Below are 17,104 nucleotides of genomic sequence, written 5' to 3'. Positions count from 1 at the left end.
CAGTTTTTCTCTGCCCAAGTCATGCAATAAATCTGACATATGCAACCAGTTAACAGATCAAATATTGTATATTATAATGCCTGGCTGTGATCTCCCAGATGAAGGTTAGTTTTAAAGTTACCAATAGTTTAATGTTTTTCAGTTTGCAAATGACTTGTAATTGTATCCTAATTTAGTTACTTGGTGTTTGGTAACAAAGGGCCTTCTGTGCATCAGCAACACTGACAACAAGTCATTCATAAGAAGACAACTGTTGGCACCTGTATTCATAGCAACTAGTTTCTCATTAATTAATCATTTGATTGTTAATCATAAATAATCATAAACATATAATAATATATTAGTGACAGGCAGTCGTTCATGCAGTGGTATGCAAAATCATGCTCATATTAAGCAGCTACTTGAATTAAGGTACATATTCAGCAATAAAATATTTATTTATCAATCATTGGGAGCTGAAAACAAACATTGTAGCAAAATTTTGATTTGAAATTTTTAAATGTAGCCAGAAATGTAATCAAAACGTATTAACAGAACTTCGCAAGGTGTAACAATACAACAGAGCAGGTATTCCAGAACATTTAACAAAGGTCTAACAGAAACAGACAAACTTATGTGTGAATGTGGGTGAGCGAGTAAGTTTGTGATTGTGTGTGTGTGGCCTGTGGACTACATTGCAGTCTCTTTAGCTATCTAGCTGATGCCTTTAAGCACAACAAGTTTTTCAAAAAGTGTAGCATTTAGGCTTCTTCGATGGGACCTGTTCATTAGTCCAGCAAAGGAAAATAAACGCTCTACTGGAGCTGAGGATAGCCTAGGCTACTAACACGAAGACCAAAACTTAACATGAACTCTTAAAAATGATAGCAATTTATGCAATAAATAGAAGGAAATCTTGCAGCCTGCACGTTTCTTACCTTGACCACCTTCTTCCAATTTTCTGTTCTGGACAAGTCTGGACAAACTACCGAGTAGGCACCAATCAGAGGCCACATTTTTATGATGTCATCACGTAGACTTCTTACAAAATATTTTGCGGTATTTTAAAACTACAAAAATATAAACACTGAAGTATTTTGATACAAAATATGAAGCCATTTTCATCAACCCAATCAAATACTTTTTTGTATTTAAAATACGTATTTGAAATGTATGTATCATAAATACTGCCCATCCCTGCGGGTGAACCGGTAATATTTGATATAACGGGTGGAATAATTATTCATGTGTCATTTGCGGTTCAGGTGCGGGTCGGCAAATAATACGCACAGGCAGAACACGGATCCAGTAGCCAAGACTATTTCGACTCGCCTCAGCTGATACGAAGCTGCTTTTACACGGTCCTGTGCTTATCTGGCGTACAGCAAAATGTGGGTGCTGTAACCTGGTTCAACCCCAATTCCAAAGAAAATGGTTGTCATACTCTTATTAATTTACAATTTTCATGTACTCAAGCAGAACGTTAATGTCATCATGTGCTTCAGTAAGGTATCAATGACTAAAAACGGTAAAGTTAGCGAGTCCATGCTAACATACAAACCTAAATAGCTAACTGTTCTCACGTCATGTTCATTGCAGGTCAAAAACACACAAACAGAGTTCTATATGTCAGTGCCTCTCCATTTAAATTTATTTAATCTTACCCTGCGGTACATGAACAGGCTTCTCCCACTTGCATTGCAATCTGTAAACCCTTGCTTCCAAATTAATCTTGCATATTTATTAGGGGTGTAACGATACTTCGTATTACGATATTTTGCGATGCAAAAATGTTAGATGGGGATATTTTACGATAAGTTTAATTCTATTCGTTCAGCGGTCAAGATGCTACCTACTCTGCGCCAGCGCGTCACGTGTGCTTATCTCACATATGCGGTAGAGAGAGAAGCACAAGACACAATCTGTGTCTCCAAGTGGTTTACAAAGCGTCATATTTTCCTTCACAATCGCCGTTAAAACACAGCAAACTTAAAGCGTGACTGCAGGCGAGTCACCCCGAAACTCATTATAAAGGCAGCACAAATTTTTTTAAATGTCAATGTTAATTTATCCGCTAACATGAGCTGCTGCATAACGTGATATGCAACATAAAGTAAGCCCCCCAAAAAACTGCGCTGTTCCGATCAGAGAAGCGATGAAGTGAGTCGTACTGTATATATATTAAAAAATCGAATGACATGCTAAAAAACAAGTATGTGATCTGCATGATTGAAGAAATGTAATACAATGTATGTAATATGTCTTTTTGAAAGATTTTTCTCATTCATTACTGTCTCAAGCAAAGACAGCGCAACTTCAAAGAGACACGAGCCAATAGCGCTTGAGCGTGAGCTCTATCAGAGCGTTTCATTGGTTGAATGTACTGAATGAACAGTACATTGAACGAACGAACGAGTCAATTGAGTCAAAATGAGACTGACTGAACTGCTATATGTCGTTCATGGTCTAATATTCTCTGTGTTACAACAATGCATATCCAGTAGTTACTCAACTTTTCTGAAAAATAAAGGTAATGACCTGGTTTCATTTAATTCCAAGGTAAAGTAAATTATGTCGAAACAGTTAAATCTTTGTATGGAACATTTAATTACACCAATTAAATGAGTTAATCCAGATAGATTTTAGTAGACAAATATAATGTAGATTCCGTAGACTAAAAATAGACTAAAACTATGATAAATTGGGATGACTAAAACTAAATTGCATTTTAGTCAAAAGACTATGACTAAAACTAAATCAAAATTTGCTGTCAAAATTGACACTGATCTTAATTCTAAATTCAGTTAAGCCTTAAAATGTTACGATTCTTTATTAATTTGTATGTGCAACAAAATAAGTTACTGAAATTGTTAATATTTTGAAAATAAATGTTATTTTGAATTTCAGTTTCATTTTTTAATTTTGTTCAAAATTTCGAGATGTGTATCGTATCGTGAACCCAGCATCGAGATATGTACCGAATCGTGAGCTGAGTGTATCGTTACACCCCTAATACTTATTGTAAAATTTATTGTAAAATCCCTCCATGAGATACTATTTAAGTCCCATTAGAATGTTCCCCAACGAGAGTGTGTGCAAAATGTGTGAAAACACTCTTGGGACAAGGCTTTCACACTGACAGCTCTCATTGCAAGACATTAGCGAACTCCATGTGTTTGTTTGAGTTAGCGACAGCATCTAAGGGGGGCGGGGCTTAGCGATGGGTCAATTGCAGCGCACTTTGCAACGCTGAGCGTTGTAGCCAATCGCGTGCAACTGATGGACGGCTATAGTGAAGACTCGATACTCTTATCACAATTTAAATAAAAGTTTTAGCTCATCATGCTCCAGGTCCCTTTTCCGCACTAAGGATTATTTAGCCTTGATGGCATCTTAGCCTTTAGCGGCTTTAAATTACGGAATTAAATTAGTGCTGCTGTCCGATGTCGGGTCGGGTGTTCTTTTAATTACTGCGGTTGCGGGTTTATCAAACTGGACCCGTGCAGGACTCTGAAACGGGCTATATTTTGTATCAACTGTCCGTTCCATTAAAATCAAATCAACAGCATTTGCATTGCTAGTGACATGTTCCAGCAGCTTAGTTTACATGAAGAGGCAAATCATTCTCGCAATTATGAGAACACCTCATCTATGGCAATCAAACTTGCATTTAGAAAATTCTTTACATTTTTACTTTCTTTTTCTCACCCTCTTTCTTTCTCTCTCTCCTTTCTTCTTTCCTTCTATGTAAGAGCTGTATGTTAATTTGAATGCCCTTCAAGCTGTTGAGCAGATGTCTCTCTCTCTCTTTCACTCCCCTTGCCTCTCTATCTCTTGCTCTCTCTGTTTCATGTGGTTTGTGGTTTGTCCTAAATTGGAATTGTTTAAAAGCCACAACACAGAGCCCTTTACACCAGGCAAAGTAGAATTGGGGGGAACAAAGCCAGTGAGTGAGAGAATAAATCAAGGGAGCAGGTGGAGAAGAGTATGTGCCAAATTGCAGACAGGTGCGACCTAGCCTCGACACCGAGCGTTTAACCAAATCGCCATACACGTTCTATTGCCCAACATAAAAAATACTAACCACATGATCATGGGTCTCCTTTTTGACCACCTGACAAGCCCACAGTGACATCATCCACCTATTAAGGTCAGTGGTCAGGACAGCCACTGTGTGATTGGCGGAAGAACGGCTGTTATTGGTTGATTTTGGGTCTACACTTTCTAGCTGTTTGGCGTTTGGTTCGTGTCGTGATGCCTTGTGGCATTTTTCTTTCAAGTCGGATGTCTTGAAAATATATATAATATATAAACCTTTAAAGCTTTATGGAGGTTTTAACCCCCAGGTCTCCCTTGTCCCACGATGTCTCAAGAGAAAAGAATGTTTTCTTTTTTTTAAGGTGTTTTAATGAAGCTATTAAAGTCTGGCATTAAAACAAAATCTATTGTAAAGGTGGAGCAGAAACTCCTGCATTGAACAAGATGTTGAACACGTTCCAGGCACATGTGTGCGCACGTATGCTGGTATGTATGTGATTGTATGGGCACGATTCTCTTTAGAGGCACTAAATCACAAGGTCTTTCATCATTTATTCACATTTATGTCTTGTCAACCCTGTATGACACAAAAGAAGATCTTTTGAAGAATGTTAATAACCAAACAACATGGAACCCCATTGACATCTATTTTATAAACACAAACCACTGAAACATCCCTCAAAATATCTTCTGTTGTGAGTCATACACAGGTTCACAACCACATGAAGGGGAATAAGAATTTTTATTTTTGGCTGAACTATCCCTTTAATGTTTGTTCTGAAAGCCAGACTGATGATGTCATACAGTAAGCATGCACACAAAAATGACAATATGTATAACAAATAAATAAACGTGCAATCATAGTAAACAGCTGATAACTGGATCTCTAGAAATGAGATTATAAATGTGATGGGTGTTATGAAGTGGCGATCATGATGAAGTATCTCGAACGACTTTCTCTCATTCTCTTAAATGCGTTACTGAATCATGAGTGGGCGGCTGAAGTGGTGCGCGTTTGCGCATGAATCGCGTCATTTGCGCTTTGAGTCAACAGAACATTTCTGCTTATGCAGCAGTTTAAGCTAAGATATAAGCGAGAATGCGCATATTGTACTCGTCCAGAGACGGGAAAGAGAGCGAGCGCGCGTTCGCGCTAAAACTGGAGAGAGTGTGAGAGCGCGTGCGCGCTAAAACTATCATTTACTCTCTAATAAATAAATTTACAGTTAATCCGTGGATCACATGCTTTACACAGCAATTTAAGTTAAGATATACGCGAGAATGTGCTTTAATATTGTACTCGTCCAGATAATGGAGAGAGAGCGAGAGCGCGTGCGCGTGCGTGCTTAAACTACCTGATGAATAAATTCGCAGATAATCCGTGGGTCACATGCATTCCGAACCGTAGAGCACGATCCGTGATCCGTTTCAGGGTCACCACTTATATTTATATGAATTATTGACCCCTGAACCTCATGGTTAAATTTTGATGGTAATTTGTGATAAAAAGTTTTATGTGTTATAGTGACACTTTAAGCGGCTTTGTTTCCATTATTGTCAGCACTATTGCATTACGACCATTACTCAGGATAGTATGTATTACTTATGAATTAATTTTAAGACCTCATCTGTGTGTATATACTGGGATTTCAGTGTTACAGAAACGTTCATTTTCCAGTTCTGGTGACTCACGCAACAAACCCGACCAAGGATAAATATGAAGAGAAAGAAACAAAGAGAAAATAATGAGAGAAGAATAGAGACTAACAAATAGGCGAATGTTTGTCTGATGAGCCGAAACTTTTGTTTGAAGCTGTCATGGTTTGCATACATCACAACACACACGCTCAGACATGTAATCTTTGAAAAATATGCGCGGTGCTCTGTGATCTCTCACTAACATGTTTCCCGTCTTGAGTTCTGGGTAAATATTTGTGATGTATGCACCGAGTCCGTGTGTGCGTGGTCCAAGCCACAAGATTTGTTACCGATGACTCCGTCTCATGTAGTTTGCTGGAACAGTTGGGGTGGAAGCGAGTGTGGCTGTAGTTAAGTGCTTAGTGAGGGCAAAGTTTAAATCAAATGAATCGGGATTCCAATCTGTTGGCGCTCAGTGGTGTGCATGTGAGGTGCACGTGGATTCATTTATGTGTAGCGCAAGTTCAGGGTAAGTCAGGACTGTTGTTTGTTCTTACAGGGCCAGTGTTGCATTGTCACTACGTCTAACGTTCGTTGATTTGCGTGTGTTTTTTCTTTGTGAACTTTTAACACTTGGTTTTCTTACGTTTCTGTTACATAAGAACCTGGGTAAAAGATGAGGGTTTGTCATTTGCCAAAATGACTTGTAATAGATTTGGAGGCATAAAGCAAGAATTGATATTGATAAATGACATACTTTTAAGGAAAAGTGTATTTCTATAGCTGTCATAGTACTAGTTTTCTATTGCAAATAAAAAAAATATATACCATTTTTATTGAAAGTTGCATATACCATTGGGACAGAATAAAATTTCAAACCACAACATATTTTTCTGTGTATACTGCAATATGTAAATAAGTGGGCGTTGTGAATTGTGTCACTCCTGCACATCACATTAGAATACACATTAAAGCGGCCCTAACACACGCGGTTTCTTCCAATCTCATATTAATCTTGAGTACCTATAGAGTAGTATTGCATACTTCGTATCTTCGAAGAGTGTTTAGTTTGATCACATTTATAAAAGATAGATACAGCTGTATGATTATTTCCGAAAGCATATGGCGCGTGCGGGGGGGAGGGGTAGGCTGAACTAAAGCACGTGCGCCAACAAAGCACAGACACAGTTTCACTCACCGCATGCGGTTCATGTCCGGCATCTTTTAGCGCTGGGACGGCTCCATATATCAGTTTCAAATGATCTCCAAATCCAGCGTTATATCCACCATTTATATAACATTCATCACCCAAATGCAGTGAACAAACAAACACCTGAACTCTGCGAACGTACTGTATGCTCTCTCTCCTGCACACAAGTGAAAGTGACGTGTGCGCATGCTCCTCCTGCTCTCCGTGTGCCGCGTGCTTTTTCGGGAGAATTGTCCAATAAGGGACTAAGAAAAATTGTTACGAAACAGTTTTATATGTTCGAAAAAAACTTTCCGAAACCTGTAAGATCGCTGGGGGAGTGTATCGAGCACAGAACTACTACGTAATACGCCCAACTCGTTTTTTAACAAGTTGACCATGTTAAGCATGAGAAGACAGCACGCTTAACATTGTAAAGAAGTCAGAATGCATGACACACCGTTGCACCACCCCTTTAATGAGATGCAACATGTGAGACTTAATGTGATGAAGACGACGAAAACGTATTTAAAAACTGAAATTTTCTGGCAGCAGTGGATCCAGAAATAAACCGTAAAATTAAAATTTTTCCTGTAAAATTAAAATTTTCCCCGTTTTTGTTTGAAAATTTGCTGTATTTTTCTGTAATTTTACATTTTTGATAGTGTTTAAAAAATATATATAAAAAATATGTTTAAAAAAACTGTATTTTTTCTGTATAAGTCTGTATGCTGAGATAGATAAATGTATTCCCGCGAGTAATATCTAATAGCGAGTGGTGGTCGGGCGGTGAGGCGAGACTGCCTGCAACATGAGAAGCAATGTGCTGTTGTCGAGTATAACTGTGCGTTCAGACTGCCGCCGTCGAGAGCGTCAAAGTGGCCGGAAGTCATTCATTTTCAATGTGAGCCGGCAGCGAGCAGCGGCGCGGCGTGTCTTGGCGTTGAGGGCGTCAAGGAGAGTTGAAATCAGGTCAACTTTATGGTAATGAGCTATGACGCGGTTCGGCGGCAACCAATCGGAACGTTGAAGTCCACCGCTTGAGAGGATTCCAGAGAATGCAGCCCTGTAAACTTTGGTCTACGTCAGAGCGCCAGAGCGTCCACGAATCTTTCTACAGCGTTGTTGGCAGGGCGCCCAGAGCGCTTTTTGACGCTCTCGACGGTGGCGGTCTGAACGCACAGTAATGCTGACGAACAGACGCGAGCTGGCTTTATTGTATGCCCGTTGTACTAAAGTGATAATGTCCAAATTTGGCACATCAAGAATGTATTTTTACACTGCATACGAAAGCAGCACGCTCGCGTTGCTCTCAGCACATGCAGAAAGAGTGTCTCTTTCAGCACCATGCCAAAGTCCGTTTAATGAAAGTCATGCCACTCGGCGGCATTTCGGACAGCTATTTACGTCATAGCAAGAATGTATTTTTACACTGCATACGAAAGCAGCACGCTCGCGTTGCTCTCAGCACATGCAGAAAGAGTGTCTCTTTCAGCACCATGCCAAAGTCCGTTTAATGAAAGTCATGCCACTCGGCGGCATTTCGGACAGCTATTTACGTCATAGCAAGAATGTATTTTTACACTGCATACGAAAGCAGCACGCTCGCGTTGCTCTCAGCACATGCAGAAAGAGTGTCTCTTTCAGCACCATGCCAAAGTCCGTTTAATGAAAGTCATGCCACTCGGCGGCATTTCGGACAGCTATTTACGTCATAGCAAGAGCGCCTCCAAGCAGCTATTTAGCATTGCATTTCTTCTAATTTATTGCAATGGCAGTGGCACACCTTGTTAATATATTATCTTTGGCCTTTCCCATTGAGCGCATGTTTACTTCGATTACAGTAATCGCAAGTTTTGCATTACGTCATTTTAATTACTCTGATGCGCAAAACCTCTTCAAGAAGCTTATTTTACTGGCATGTTGATGAACAGTAAACCAAAAACTGCTGTGAGCTGCCAGTGTAAATCTTTACATTTATTAAATACACCAGGAATTTGTACAAGTTGTTTTTTGCTTAAAGATAATAAAAATAATAAGTTTTTACTGTTCCTGTCACATAAGCATAAAACAATCAAAAAGCACTTTAATGTGCCGAAGCCATCAGAACTGAACCGAAAACCGTGGGCCATAAACCGAGGTTCGTATTGAACCGTGGGTGAGCTGTATTGCTGCATCCCTAACATCTGTGATGTGAACATATTTGGGTTTCTATTTATATAACTGTATCTTGGTATAGATTTTTATCCTAAAAAACACTGTGAAAGGTTTTTGGTAATATTGCCATATATAAAATGTTGTGGTAAAGCCATTACAATTATCAGCAGGATCAGTACAAATCTGGACCTGCAGAACAAATCCTTATAGTTAAGCCCTAGTGCGTATGTGACAGTTTGTCGTGCGTACGATTGTGTATTGTGGTGCATTTCATTTCTAGGTGCACAGAAACAGACCGTGTGCCCAGAGAGGTTTCACATGGGGCTCAGGGTGAAGACTAGCAGATGACAGAATTGACTGCTTTGAGTCGTCGCAGATTCTCTCTTTCCACAGCTGTTCATTTTTCTGCCGTATTCTCTTCATCAGCTGCTATTAATCCCCCCAAACGCTCAAGAACCTTCAGACAAACGGGAACGCCTCACTTTACAAACCGCTCATGGCACCAGACACACGACCTTTGCAGTGTGTGTTTGTGTGTGAGAGAGAGAGGGAATCGAGCCCAGGGTCTGGTTTGAGTTAGCAGGGCAAATAGTTGTATGCGAGCATACAAACTCATGCGCACACTTACACTCAATTTGGTGCTAGAGGTTTTTACAGTTGTCATTTTGATGCGGTGATGACAGGCCGAAATAGACTGGATGTTCAAAAACTAGACAAAGTTTTATTGGGTGAAATGGGGCTTTGACTACACGATTTTGCTGTAAAACACTTACTGTCATCTAGATATGAAACTAATGTAAATAAAAACAATTTGGTAATATTTTGCTAACCTGTGATGGCCATTAGGACATACTTACTCAATATTTAGAACATGCCAGTTGCACATTGCTCACATTGCTTGTGTTTCACATTTAAATTCACATCTTTGCCAGACGCTTTTATCTGAAGCAACTTCCAGGGCATGATAAATGTTCACTGCATTACTATGTTCACATATAAAGGGATAGTTCACCCAAAAATGAAAATTCCAGCATCATTTACTCACTCTTTTGTCAGTTCAACTATGTATGACTTTTTTCTGCAGAACACATAAGATATTTTGAAGAATGTTGTTAACTGAACAACGACAGTACCCATTCACTTGTATAGACACAAAACCCAATGCAAGTGAATAGGTACTGCCATTGTTCAGTTACCAACATTCTTCAAAATATCTTCTTTTGTGTTCTTTTGAGTCCTAAAGTTTTGAATAAAAAAATGTTTTCAATTTTATTTTCAGTTTTGGTTGATCTATCACTTTAAATGAGGCCTCACCATGAAACTCGCTGTACTCACTGTAATGTCATGACTTGATCTGATTGAAGCTTCTGGCACACATTCTAAACTCATTTGGCAGTATTTAAGGGAGAGTGTAACACTTTTTAGATGTTGCTCAAGATTAGTGGCAGTCCCAGAGGTTTCCAGTACTAGCTCCATATATATCAGATGTACAGTGGTGGCTTCTTAAAGCCGTTTTCTCCAAAATATTAGGTGGACATTGACATTTCAGCCTTGTGTCAAGTTTGTTATAATTTGTGCAAAGTATTCCACGTCAAATCTTAAGATGGATACATAAGGGCCTGTATGACAATCCCATTGTGAACAAATGATAAACCAATCAATTTTAAATCAATAAAAATCAGCATTTGTTAACATTTAATAAAAAAATCACAGGATAACCCAGCATTACCACGCCCTGTACGAATCACTTAGGGGCCGCTCATATTTCGCGTCTTTTGCATACGTACTCGGACGGATGCGCCGCTGTGACTTCTGGGACTTCAGGTGGGTTCGGTATGCACAAGTATGCATACGATGAATCCTTAATATCACGAACACATCCAGGTACTTCCATGCATTCTCTGTTCTTTTGTTCTTGAGTATTGAAACTGGACTTTGCCTGTTCATGATGATGTAGGACGAGAATACGAGGACACAAGATCGCTAAAGAATAGGGATGCACCGATATGTAAATTTTGACCGTTAACGATACAAGCCGATAACTGATATATGGCCGATATACAGAATCTAAATATGAATATAAAATTCCCTAAGACTGAAACAAGAGGTAAAAAGTGGAAACTGCTTTTATTTGAAAACATTCACTGCAGAAAACAAGGTAACCGTTAGTTCTCTTTTTTCCCCTGAAAATCATGTACCAAGCCTACTTTACACTAGTTAACGATTCTTTAACCTTCAAACTTTTCTGGTATATTTAATAAACACATTATAGATGTTCTTCCAGAGCAGTCTGTCTGATTCAATCAGCAGTCTGATTCAAACAATAAGCTTTTGTTCCTATAATTGAACCATTCATAAATACTGTATCTACATCAACAATGTTTTGCTAATAGCAGTAAGTGAATGATCATGACAGAAAGACATTACTGTACTGTATTTTAACTGTGAGCAGCATGCAGCTGAAGAAGTTTAACCAGAGGAAATGATTTGTGATTTATCGGCTATAATACATCGGCCTAAATTTTATTTATATGGCCGATAATTTATCGTGCACCCCTACTAAAGAATGCATATTGAGAAACGGCTATATATGGATGTCTCTGGGCTAAGCCCCGGATATCCATTCACCCTAGAACCGCCCCTGGCCATTGGTGAACATGTCAGGGCAAAATCCATTTTCAATCCCTGATCACTTATTTATGGCAAATTATCCTGAATTTTGTTTCAGAAGACAAAATTGTGCATTGGAACTAGTGGAAATCTTGAGTCTACTGACAAGAATCAAATTCTTAAGTCTGTTTTTAGATTCAAGTCTTTGGCCAAACATATATTTTGCTTATGGGATCAGTACAGGCTCAAGGCTGGCTGTTTTTTGTCTTTTTCTTTTTTGTAGAAATGTTGACTTATTTATGGAGGGGATAATAACTGTGTATGCAATGTCTTTGTTACAATGAACTTTGATGAACTTTGATACAGCGACAAACCATCTGTGTTGCGTTTTCTGCTGTGTGTGTAATGTGAGGGATTGTATATTTATTTCCAACAATATCAGTGGAAGTCAGCTTCTGTCTTGCAGTGTTTGTGTAAATTTGAGTAACAGAAACAGCGGTTCTATTAGTTTGTTGATGTAGTTAACATCTGTGACTACATCTTTAAAACAGCTATTTCTTCTTTCGTTCTTTCTCTCTCTTTATCTTTTTAGGGCAATTGCATGCAAATATCAACCTTAAGATGAAAAAAATCTAGTTTTTACCAAAGGTTTTCAACAAACTGATAGATCAGATGTCAATATTTAATAAATAATATTCCATATTTAAAGCATTTTTTGTGTTTTGAAGCATATAAAACACATAGTTAGTCATGTAAGTGAATTGTCACATCCATAACAGTCCATATTCCCCATAAATGGGCACATGAAAATAAAAAAATAAAATAACTGTTTTGTGGTAAAGAGCCATCCCTTCTCCATTTGTTAGTTATTATCGTTTCTGGTTTGCACATTTAATTCACAGAAATCCTACAAAGTATGTTGTCTGTCAGAAACGTGCGTCCTTTCTTGTCCTATCCATAACGCATTCATTTTAAAATAGAGAACTTGTGCATAGACTGAAATTTTTCAGATGTCTGGACTCTTTCATCAGGGGTTTAGTAAAATATAAACAGATGACTCAAAATATTGGTAATAAATACATCCTTTGAGAATTTATATTTCAAGTATTGACTAAAAAATGTCACATCCATAACACTGGAATTGCCATTTACCTCTCTTACATCATATTTAGCCTATTCTAAGGACTATAAAGATTTTATATGTTATGATCCTTTTTATGGACAGTTCAGCACATTTCCCCCCTGAGTTATGATCTCCTGTAAATTCACACTCTTGCTATCATCACGTGTCCATGACACATTTATAGTGACTGACTTAAATAGATTTTAGAGAATAGATGTTTTTTTATTTTAATTTAATTATTTACATGTTGGAAATGAAATTAAATTGAGCTATAATAGATGAAAAGACAGAGGGAAATGTATCCAACACAAACAGCAGTATTAAAGTAGAAACACGTGCTTTGATGATGGGCTTTAACACTTGAAACTGCAGATTCAATTGCAACTGGGTCATTATAGGTTGTCTTTTGTTTTCATTCGTGTTCTTTTATCCAGAATTAAATAGCGGTTAGATCATAGTTGGGATTTGAAGCGTTTGAATAAAATCATATTAATAGCAGAGTATTTCATCCTAATAATATTACCGTTTATATTTTAATAATAACACGTTTTAGACATTTCAGAGTTTTGAAGAGCATTTATAAATGTAGTAAAGGGGAACATTTTAGATGGGCTGTGGAGAGAGACAAAATCAAAATAAGAGGGAATAAGAAGAACACAAGAAAGGTGGAACAGGTGTTAGAGGAGTTGAGTTGAGAGGGGAGTCAAGGTGTTGATGGGAGGACAGGAGGATATAGAGGTGCTGAGAGGGGATGATGAGAATAAAAGGTGAGGTGACATGAGGAAATGTAACATGGACAAGTGAAGAAAAGAGAAGGTTCTGTTGATGAAGAGGCCAGTAAGAGTTTATCACGCTGTGCATCTCGTGTGTCTGTGTATGCGTGTACGCACATCTCATCCAAAGTTGGTCCCAGATGGGGTGCAGCTGTACGAGCACAAAATCCCACATCCAGCTGTCCGTGTGTGGGGTGTGTGTGTGTCACACTGGTCTCTACTGGAGAACCTCACCGATTATGAGGTGAGAACATGTTGAGACCACTGTCACATGAGGTCTGTTCACCGTGTGTGTGTGTGCGTGCGTGCGTGCGCGCGCGTGCGTGTGTGCGTGCGTGTGTGTGTGCGCGTGTGTGTGTGTGTGCTTTAAAACAATCACGCCATTTTAAATGCCATCACATTTACAGCATTAAACATATTCCTCAGACATACTTCAGCCATATGATGTTCTACGATGGACTAGTAAATGTTTGTTCACAGTCAGGCGTTACTTTATACAGTAGGTTGTCTTGTACCAAACCTAAGTCAGGCCACGTTTTAATCAGGCCAAATGTAGCCCTGACCTGCCAGTCACTATTGTATCATAGACACACAATAGAGATGTGTGTGTTTTAGAAAATATAACCATTGCCAGAGAACATTTGATTTCTGATGTACTCTTTAGCCAAAGCAAGCAGAGCTCTAATCAGATTGCCACGGTAACAGGATCCTCCACTGAGGGAGTGACATCATTAACTGATGTGAAGGTCTCTCACTTTCATTCGCAATCTTTACACAAACTGTCCTGCGATTCTTACATACCATACTCAAACTCTACTAGAGTGCTTCTTTAGCAAGTGTTTATTGCTTTGTCTAAATGCTTGTGGATCTTCAACATATCTTAATTCTTTAGATATAGCAATGCAGTCAAACTGATGCAGTACTTTCTTTAGATGCTTTTGCAGTTAAAAAAATCTTTCTCAGCCTTCTTCACAATAACGTGCAGATTGTTTAGGGCAGGGGAACCCAAACTGTTCAGCCCACGACCCCCAAAATAACAGTGCCAGTGACCCGAGACCCCCACTATCCTTGGAGGTGGTTAAAGTATACAAACCTTGCGCGCAACTGCGCACATTAGGTCTATCCAGACACACTCATAATGACAACACAAAAGAACACAGTCGAACATATTATTTTATAGTAATTTACTCATTACTTTACTCGTTGTTAAATATAAACCATGAACTATTACTACAGATGGTCAAATTTCATTAAACTGATTCGAGTGCTGATGGATGTCCTTTTTATGCAAACGCCAGTCTCTTTTTGTATGCTCCTCCGCTGGCCTCTCTGCGTTGTCTTTGGTCTATATTAACCAAGAAATTTTGACAAATAAAAATATCCTAAACTTAAAGCCTGAAAAATATTCTGCGTTCACATATGGGGATGTTTAACGTGGTGCTGTAAATTGACTTGCTGCACCTAACCTAATGCAGTTGCTGATGTCGTTAATGTGACGTAATCACCTCAGGGGTCACGATTGAGGGAAAGTAAATTCGAAAGACTGATGGCTCTTTATTTGCATGGTTTTATTTTTGACTTAACTAACGTTTTTATGTTTTGTTACACTTATTGATAAAATACGCTATTTCTAACAATAAAAAAATATTTCTGGGAATCATCTTGCGACCCTGCCCTCGTGACCTTGCGACCCCTACTTTGGGAACCCTTGGTTTAGGGTACAGTCAGGTACATTAGGTCTTTTTTTTCAAATTGACATGTTCCTTCTTGCAATGTATACTTTTTTGGGCACACTTTAAATTCTCGCTATTAACAAACCATTAACTATGACTTTTGCCTCAATAAACTCCTAATCTGGTGTTTATTAATAGTTAGTAAGGTAGTTGTTAGGTTTAGGTATTGGTAGGATTAGGGATGTAGAGTATGATCATGCAGAATATGTGCTTTATAATTACTAATAAACAGCCAATATGCTAATAATATGCATGCTAATAAGCAACTAGTTAATAGTGAGAATCGCTATACTAAAGTGTTACCACTTTTTTTCTATTTACATTTGCGTTTACATTTATTCATTTAGCAGACACTATACAAAGCAACTTACAAGTGAGAGAGAAATTAACATTTGTCAACAAATTAAAGTATAATAGTAGTTTTAGTTTACCAAAGCCATATTTACCGGTAGGATTTGAACTGATGCAAGTAAAAGTGAACAACATGAATGAAAGACAAGACATGGGTTCGGAGGTTTCTGGGGTTTTTTGAAAGTTGCGATTGATTCAGCAGCTCGGGTGGAGGCTGGCAGTTCATTCTACCAGAGAGGAACAGAATGGATGAAAGTTTTTGTAGGGGTTTAGATGGTTATGGCTCTTTGTTAAATATGCAGAGTTCTTTAGGGCACTTAAGCCACACTGAAAAATGTATGAATGTCTTCTGCATAATATATGAAAGTGTTTCCCTTATAAAACATTAAAAGAAATGCACAAATGCTTTTAAAGCTCGTTTTAACTTGTGTTGTTCAAAATAAACACATTTTGTTTTTGAGCAAATACATAAAAAGTGTTTAAAACTGTCTCGTTACCATGCCCAGATTTGCAACAGGAAGCTGTAATGCTGATTTATAATTTTGTAGGAATTGAAGTTTTAAACAAGCAAAATGTTTAACACATTTTGAAATCGGCAGTATTCAAAATGAAGACCAAAAGCATTTTCACACTTTCTGGTAATTTAACTTATTAATTAATTAATTTTAAATTTTACTCAATATAGAGGTGGGCGGAATGGCCAAAAATCTATTTCACGGAATGAGTAATTTTATTTCACATAGGGTTGGGTACCGTTCACTTTTTAGCTGGTACCGGTACCAAAACGGTACCTGGAATTCGGTGCCGGTACCAAACGGTACCTTTTTCCGGTACTTTATTTATTTCAGTGAAAAAAAGTCCAAACCTCTCAATTCAAATATTTTGTTGAAATTTTACACAAAGACTATAGAAATAACTACAGCATTATTATTACAACCAGCTTATTCTATTTCCTCCTCACACACATAATCATTTATTCATGCAGTGTGATAATTTACCTAAACCTGAGGCCTCCACCATTAACAGACCATTAGATAATACAGAAAAACAAAACTTGAAAAAAATAATATTTCAAAATATTTTTAACAGCATCATTACTGAAAATAACAGATTGATTTGTAATATACATTTTTAACAGAGATACTGAAAGAATTACATATAAATATATAATGTTGATCAGGGGCGTAGCCAGAACTTTTATTTAGAGGTGGCCAGGTAAGACCCAGTGATTTTATTAAGGTGACCAAAAAATCAGAAACAGAAATTCTTCATTACACATAGTTTGCTGGTCAAAAACATACACAACGAACGTAAAGTAAACAATTTATTTGCAATGCTTTCATGTGCTAGCATTATTTTAAAATAATTTGTTAGCTATCTATTGCAGTAAGTTAGCATTTTTTATAGACTGTTTCCGTCAGTGCGTATTAATGCGAGAGTAATGTTCTCGCGTTACTTTCAGTGCATACGCTAAATGATCTGCGCAGAACTCCGTAAATTCCGACACACATCT

The 17,104-nt window shown here is 38.0% G+C and overlaps 1 protein-coding gene across 4 annotated transcripts in view; it reads left to right on the top strand.

Annotated features, from left to right (window-relative positions):
* eda (ectodysplasin A) overlaps positions 1-17,104 on the top strand; it is a 46,807-nt gene that overhangs the window by 10,760 nt on the left and 18,943 nt on the right. The window lies entirely within an intron of this gene.

Source organism: Triplophysa rosa, linkage group LG2 (genome assembly GCF_024868665.1).
Source record: "Triplophysa rosa linkage group LG2, Trosa_1v2, whole genome shotgun sequence".
Taxonomy (NCBI): Eukaryota; Metazoa; Chordata; class Actinopteri; order Cypriniformes; family Nemacheilidae; genus Triplophysa; species Triplophysa rosa.
The sequence above is the reverse complement of the archived record's forward strand: the minus strand, read 5'-3'. Positions and strand labels throughout refer to the sequence as shown.